This window comes from Capra hircus, chromosome 29 (genome assembly GCF_001704415.2).
Source record: "Capra hircus breed San Clemente chromosome 29, ASM170441v1, whole genome shotgun sequence".
NCBI classification, from domain to species: Eukaryota; Metazoa; Chordata; class Mammalia; order Artiodactyla; family Bovidae; genus Capra; species Capra hircus.
In genome coordinates, this window is record NC_030836.1 from 17,350,111 (window position 1) to 17,358,025 (window position 7,915).

Consider the following 7,915-nt stretch of genomic DNA (forward strand, 5'->3'; position numbering starts at 1 on the left):
CAGGTCCATCCATGTTGTCATAAATGGCAAGATTTTATTCTTTTTATGGCTGAGTAATATTCTGTTATACATGCATATAGATACAGATGATAGGTAGATCATTGTTCCATTATTCATTCATCTATTGATGGGCACTGAGGTTGTTTCCATACCTTTGTTATTATAAATAAACATAGGGGTGCATATATATTTTCTAATTAATATTTTCATTCTCTTTAGATTGGAGAAGGCAATGGCACCCCACTCCAGTACTCCTGCCTGGAAAACCCCATGGACAGAGGAGCCTGGTAGGCTGCAGTCCATGTGGTCACTAAGAGTCGGACACGACTGAGCGACTTCACTTTGACTTTTCACTTTCATGTATTGGAGAAGGAAATGGCAACCCACTCCAATAACCAGGAGTGGAGTTTCTGGATCATACTGCAATTTTATTTTTATTTATTTATTTATTTTTAACTAATTCTCACCATTACTCTATTTCTTTTTTTTAATTAATTTATTTTAATTGGAGGCTAATTACTTTACAATATTGTAGTGGTACTGTTCTACATAGTGAATGCACCAATGTACACTCCCACCAACAGGGCACAAGGATTCCCATTTCTCCACATCCTGTTCAATTCCTTTTTCCATCCCCTCACTTTCAATCTGTATATGTGTCTGGATCTGAAGTGATTTTCTTGCAGGCAGCAAATATATGGGTCTTGTTTTTGTGTCCATTCAGCCTGACTGTGTCTTTTGGTTGGAGTATTTAGTCCATTTACATTTAAGATAATTATCAATATGTATGTTCTTATTGCCATTTTGGTAACCGTTTGGATTTGTTTTGTAGGTCTTTTTTCCCCTTTCTTTTGTTCTCTTGTGATTTGATGTCTGCCTGTAGTGTTATGCTTGAATTCCTTTTTCTCTTCTATGTGTATATCTATTACAGATTTTCTTTTGCAGTTACCATGAGGTTTTTGTGTAGCTATACAATCATATATACACATACATGATTGTTTGTAAGTTGCTGACCATTGGTCTGGCTGGTTGCCATGCCCTGCCTTGTGTACAGGTTGCCAGCTGCTGGTGGGCAAAGCCAGGTCATGAAGCAGCTGGCTACATACCCTGGAGCCCCAGGGCTAGTGCTGGGCCACTCGTAGGTAGAGCCAGCTGCTGTGTGGGTAGTTGCAGGACCAGGGGTCCTAGATCTAGTGTTGGTCTGCTGCCGGATGGGGCCAGTTCCTGACCTGTCTTTCTGCTGGATCCAGGGTGTCCCAAAGTTAATGTTGACTGGGGCAGCAGTCTTAGTGGTCCAAGGTGCTGGTGTGAGCCTGATGATGGGCAGGGACAATGCCCAGGGGAATCCTAGAGCTAGTGCCAGTAGGCAGAACCAGGTCCTCGAGGTCTCTGGCTGCAGGGCCCTGGGGCTCCCGAGCTGGTGTGAGCCCACTGTTGGGCAGTTCCTGACACAGCTGGCTGCAGGTGTCCTGTAGCTTTTGTCAGCCCGCTGGGGCGTGCTGTCAGCTCCCAGGGCAGCTGGCTGAGCTGTGCAAGATGTCTCAGAGCCAGTGGTGGCCTGCTGATGTGTTGAGTGGACCCAAGCACTAGTAAGTTAGAGGAAGGATCCCATAAATGCACTTGCCAGTACCAGGGTTCTCATGGTAGAATGAACTCCCCCAAATACCTGTGTCTGTGTCCCCAGCGTGAGCTCCTGTTGCCTCCTGACTCTCTGGGAGGCTCTCCAAGATCAGAAAGTGGGTCTAATCCAGGATCCTTTTAAATTTCTGCTTCTGCTCTGGATCCCAAAATGTGTAAGATTTTGTGAGCATCCTTTAAAAGTGTAGTCTCTATTTCCCACTGCCCTTTGGCTCTCCAAAAGAAAGCTCTGCATGCTTTCAAAGCCAAACATTCTGGGGGCTTATCTTCCTGGTGCAGGAACCCTGGGCTGGTAAGCCCAGTGTGGGGCTTGACCCCCTCAGTCCCCAGAAACAACCTCTGCAATTGTAATTACCCTTCATTAGTGGGTCACTCACCCAGGGGTATGGGTCTTGACTATCCCATGTCTCCACCCCTCCTACACATCTCACTGTGGTCCCTTCTTTATACCTTTAATTGCAAAAGATCTTTTCAGCCAGTCTTTTAGTCTTTCTGATCGATAGTTACTCTAGAAGTAATTGTAATTTTGGTATGCCTGTGAGAGGAGGTGAGCTCAAGGTCTTCCTAACCTGTCATTTTTGCCACCCTCTACTTTCCAAACTCAGAGTGTTTCTATTCTAAGGATGTATAGGCACTGTCAGGACTGGGGCACAGACCCGAGTCTGTCCTCCTGGCTGGCACTGTCCACAACAGGCAAAGAAACAGATAATTTCTACATAGTGAGATCATTGCTCTATTAGAAGAGTAAAGGTGAGAGGGGTGAGGGAGAGCTGAGAGAACTAGGGACCATGTTGGAGAAGAAACAGGGGACAAAGATACCTCACCTAGGAGAATACCCTTATGGTAGGTGCTGAATGGTGAGTAGAAGTTTCCTAGGCAAGGAAAGGCATTTTAGTCATAAAGGACATTATGTACAAGTAATAATAATAATAGCTAATATCAATTAAGCACTCATTACATATCAGACATGATGCTGGGCACTGTACTTGCTTTATCTCATTCAGTCCAACAACACCATGTGATAGACAGGTACTATAATCATTTTTATAGATGATAAAACTGAAGCTCAAAGAAGGCAACTAATTTGCTCAAAGTCACACAACTGTTAAGTAGTAGGACCAGGACTCCTACCCTGGTCCACTTTCTTAAAAGTCTGTGTTTTCACCACCACCATGTTACCATCTGGAATTGAATTAATAAAAGAAGTGTAATGTTTTCTTAATCATTTCTCTGATTTTTTGCTAACTGTGATTAATGGTTATCAGCTCTTCCTCTAGCCTTTTCTGACCTCAGCATAGAGGGGAGTTCCATGTCTCGGGCCACATGGACTCATATGACAATGAGACGGGGCGAGATAAGATGTGCCCAGAGCTAGTTTACATTTGGAAGTTTCTAGAACCTTGTGAAATTTTTAATATTTTTTTACTTTGTCTGGAAGAAAATCCGGACAAAACAGAAAACATTTCCTATCCAATGGCCCCACCATTTTAATAAAAAAAAAGAGGAAGACCCATTTAGTGAATTCTGTCCAAGTTGACTTGGTGCCCTGCTGGCCAGAGGCCACAGCTTCAGTTTGGAGTGTTTTGTTCTGCTGTTTTTAAAGACTGGGTCAGCAAAATACATCCCAAGATTGTTTGTCTGTTTGTCCCTATTGCCTCATGACTTCCAGACAAGATTTGCCAAAACTCACTCTCCCACCAGCATTCTCAAAGAAGTGCTTTGGGGTGAGATGTGAGACAGAATGAAGAAAGGCTCAAAATGCCTGAAGGCTTTTTCAAATATTCCTTGCACAGACAGCATGGTTGTGTACAAGGGCAGGACTGAGAATCATGAGACCTGGGATCTGGCCTTGGCTGTTTCTCTCACTTGCTTTGTGATGTGTTCAGGTCCCTCCACCTCTCTGGACTTGTTTCCTCGTGTGTGAAAGAGTGGGATCAGTTACTTATTCAACAAACATGAACGAAGGACCTTCCATATACAGGTACCCTGCTGAAGGTTGGGGATACTGAGATGTGAGATGCGGTCCCAATTTCAGGAGAGCTTTCAGGTCAGGGTTGGGAGCAACTAGTAAAGTGGGCAAAGAGGAGAGAGGGGAAGCTTTCTTCCCTAGTTGGAGAGGCAGGTGGAAATAGGGATAAAATCTGGGCAGTACTTTTTAAAAGGTAAACAGAGCTTGCTAGAGCCAGAGATTACAGAAAGGCATTCTAGCAGAGCCCAGCTCTGAGACTGGAAAGAGCAAGGCTGCCTCTGAAACAGAGGCACTAGAAAAGGGGTGAGTGGGAATACTTAAGGGTCTGGGCATACTGCCTGACTTCAAGTCCTGGCTCTACCACTTGCTGGCTACATGGCCTTCAGCAAAGTATCTCACTTCTCTAATTTCCTCATCAGACAACTGCAGATAATAATTATATTCATCTGATAGGGCTCTATAAGTATTATAAAAGTCAATGCACATAAGATGTTAAGAACAATGACTGGCACCTGATATACACTCAATGCATGATAATAATCAATATTGCTATTTTTATTAGTTGAAGCTAGAGACTAACTGGGCCTCCCTGATGGCTCAAACAGTAATGCATCTGCCTTTGATGCAGGAGATCTGGGTTCGACCCCTGGGTCAGGAAGATTCCCTGGAGAAGCGACTGGCAACCCACTCCAGTACTCTTGCTTGGAGAATTTGATGGACAGAGAGGGGCCTGTCAGGCTACATGGGGTTTAGGCTACATGTTAGGCACGTGGTTTGCAACCACGGGGTTGCAGAGTCGGACACAACTGAGCAACTAACACTTTCAGAGACTAACCAGAGTCGAGGCTAAGGGAAGAGACTTCCCTGGTGTTCCAGTGGCTAAGACTCCACGCTCCCAATGCAGGGGACCTAGGTTTGATCCCTGATCAGGGAACTAGATCCTACATGCCGCAGCTAAAAGATCCCACCTGCTGCAATGAGGATCACAGACCCCACATGCCACAACAAAGACCTGGCACAGCCAAATACACAAATATTTTTTTTTTAAAGATAACATTACTTCTTTAAAAATAAATAAATAAAATATATGCTGGGACCAGACTGTGAAGAGTTCTGTGTGTTCAGTTCAGTTCAGTCGCTCAGTTGTATCCGACTCTTTGCGACCCCATGAACCGCAGCACACCAGGCCTCCCTGTCCATCACCAACTCCCGGAGTTTACTGTGTTATGTTCATTCGATTTAATTACCAAGTGTTTCCTGCGTATCTGGCTCTGGGAATTCAGTGTTAAACTAAAGATATACCCCACGTCTAAGTCCTTGCCACAGGGAAAGGATGCCAGGCAGTGCTGAGGGAGGGAAGCAGCAGATGTTGAATGCAATAGAAGCAATCCATGCTAGTATGTGCCTTTCATCATCAGGCAGCCAGCACATAACAGAAAAGGGGCCTGCCCTGATGGAACCTGCATTCAAATGTGGAAAGATACCCCATCTTATAATTCCAATGACATAGCTATGACCAGACACAGGCAGTGAACAAGACTTTCCCTAGGGTTCAGGGGACAGCAAAATGGAAATAAACATTAAGAACACCATGAGCTAGATCACCTTAGAAAGTTAGGTCCTCTCCTCTTCAGCTAGGAACACCCTATGGGAGACCTCCCTCTGTGTATCAGAGGCCATTTTTCTCCCCACCCAGAGATCCTATTCAGCCTATAAAGACTGCTCCAATTCCCAGCTCCCAGAAAGATACCCAGACAGACAGCTGGTCTTCAGCTTGCCTATTTCAAGCATATCTTTCACCCTGATTTCCTCTCTTATTCTTCACTGTCCTCTACAATTTTCACAAAGAATCATCACCCCCTTAAAGGAGAGATTTACCTACCCGCAAGAACATGACCATACTCTCTTGCTTTAGGGATATCCAGTCCCTTAGGAAAACAAATAAACTGATTGTCGCAGAGGCTGCTGGTTGTCCCTTAGTACCCATTTTTCCTACTACTTTCTGTAATAGGAACTCATAAATCTGTCCACTCAGAAGAAAGACCATATTTCCCAGCCTCCCTTACAGCTAGGTATGGCCATATGACTAAAATCTGACCAACAGGTTATGAGAAGTGGTGCAGGTAACTTCTGGGACATGTCTCTAAAGTGAGGGAGGGTGCCCTTCTTTGTCCCTTCCTTCTTTATACTGGCTGGAATGTCAGACACACGGCAGGAGCAGCCGTCGTGAACGATGATGTAACAGCCACCTGCTGAGGATGGTGGAGCCACAACAGGGAAGGAGCCTGGGTCACTGAGATCACGGAGTGCTGTATCAGCCCAGGACTGACAACCTCTACAATTTTGTGACTGAGAATGTCAACCTTATTTGAGTTACTCTTTATTTACTCTCACTTATAGCCAAACTGGAGAAGGAAATGGCAACCCACTCCAGTATTCTTGCCTGGAGAATCCCAGGGACAGAGGAGCCTGGTGGGCTGCCGCCTATGGGGTCACACAGAGTCGGACATGACTGAAGCGACTTAGCAGCAGCAGATAGCCAAACTTAAAACAAATACCTTCACCTTACCCATAAAAGAGAAACACATATAAGAACAGGGGTTGTTTCATGACACCAAGCCATGTGTCAAGATCCCGTTTCTGAAATTGGTCTTCTGCCCCTGAGCCTGGTGTCCAGTGAGCCTATGAGGAGTGCTAATGCTCCAGCTTTCTGCCTGCCCCTGAGGTGGCTCAGTTCTCCTGCATGTGTGTGTGTGTTAGTCACTCAGTCATGTCTGACTCTTTGCAACACCACAAACTGTAGCCTGCCATGCTCCTCTGCCCATGGAATTCTCTAGGCAAGAATAATGAAGTGGGAAGCCCTCAGACCTCCTGCCAGGGGCCAAAACTTTGTCTTAAACCCTAGCTTCTTTGCGCGGGTTCAGAAAACTATATGGCTCTGCCAGTGCTTCTGTCTACACTCTGGCCGCTGGACACATCTACCCGGTTACAGGTTTTTGTCTGCTTCATAGGGACAACTTCCCTGGAACAAAGATGATGTTCCTGCTATGTTATGGGCCTTGCAGGTAAGGGATTTTCAGTAGGAACTGGGGAAGTTCTCTGATGGATCTTAATGAAGCAGTACCTAAAGTCCAAGCTCTTTTGGCAAATCTGGCATTTGGCAGTTACAGCCTCTGTTGCCTGCATTTTCCCAAGAAGTAAACAGGTGAATAAGTGAAAATCCCAGTTGGTCCTCAGCTGTCCCCTAGCTTACATTCAGAATTTATTTAATCATTATGTTTACCTGGTAGAGGAAGACTCCTACTCTTCCCATGATATCTGGTGCAACCTGGATCCATCTGGGAACTCTCAGTGTTCATGAACTTCACAGGAAGGGGTATAAGATGTCAAAGTTTATGGGAGACAAGGCAATAAAAATTGTCTCCAAAGAGGCTGCAGCAGGAGAGCATTAGCAAGCTCTCAGCTTCATTCTTCTTATACAGTACATGTAACGAGACGTGGGTTGTCAAACCAATGACGGGCTGGGAGTTGGACAATGGGAGAAGACTGTGTCATGTTGCAATGAAAGATGAGATATTTGAGACATAGACAGTTTGATCAGAATATGTGCCACTGAGCTCAGTGTGAGGATTTGTAGGATTTATTCCTATGATGTCACTACCCCCTGCAAAGACTCCTACAACTGTGCCCAGCCACATGCTCCAGTTTGGACTTCTTATGCCAGTGACACTGCGGAGTCCATTCAATCTACACTCTGGCCCCTGCATCCATCTATTCAGTTGTAAAACCACTGGGCAATTTCCAAAGCAGGTTCCCTGTCTGTACCTCACCCTCCTCTCCATGTTGACCTACCACTGAGGCTTCCAAGTGTCTCTGGGTCGGGCCCAGGAAGCTATAAGACAGCCTTTACATGTGAACTTCACTCATTCTCTTTATTCATCCCAACGTATGAAATCTTCCCAAATCTTTAAGATCTAGTTCAAAGGCTCCTCCTCCAAGAAGCCTTCCTTAGTCCCCTCCACACACACAAGCTCCTATTGTTATTATTAATAACAACAACAATAATATTTCATTAAGCCCTTACAAAGAGCCAGGCACCATGCTGTTATATACAAACATAATCAATTGAATCCTCACAATGTCCTGCTGAGGTAAGTGTTATCTCTGTTCTATAGATGAAGAACTGAGGCTGAGAGGGCTGAAATCCTATGCACAAGGTCAGAGAATTGGTAAGTACAGAATTGGGATTTGAGCCTAGGGGTGGTCACTAATCACTGCACCACACTGTCCCATGAAAGTGAGCACATA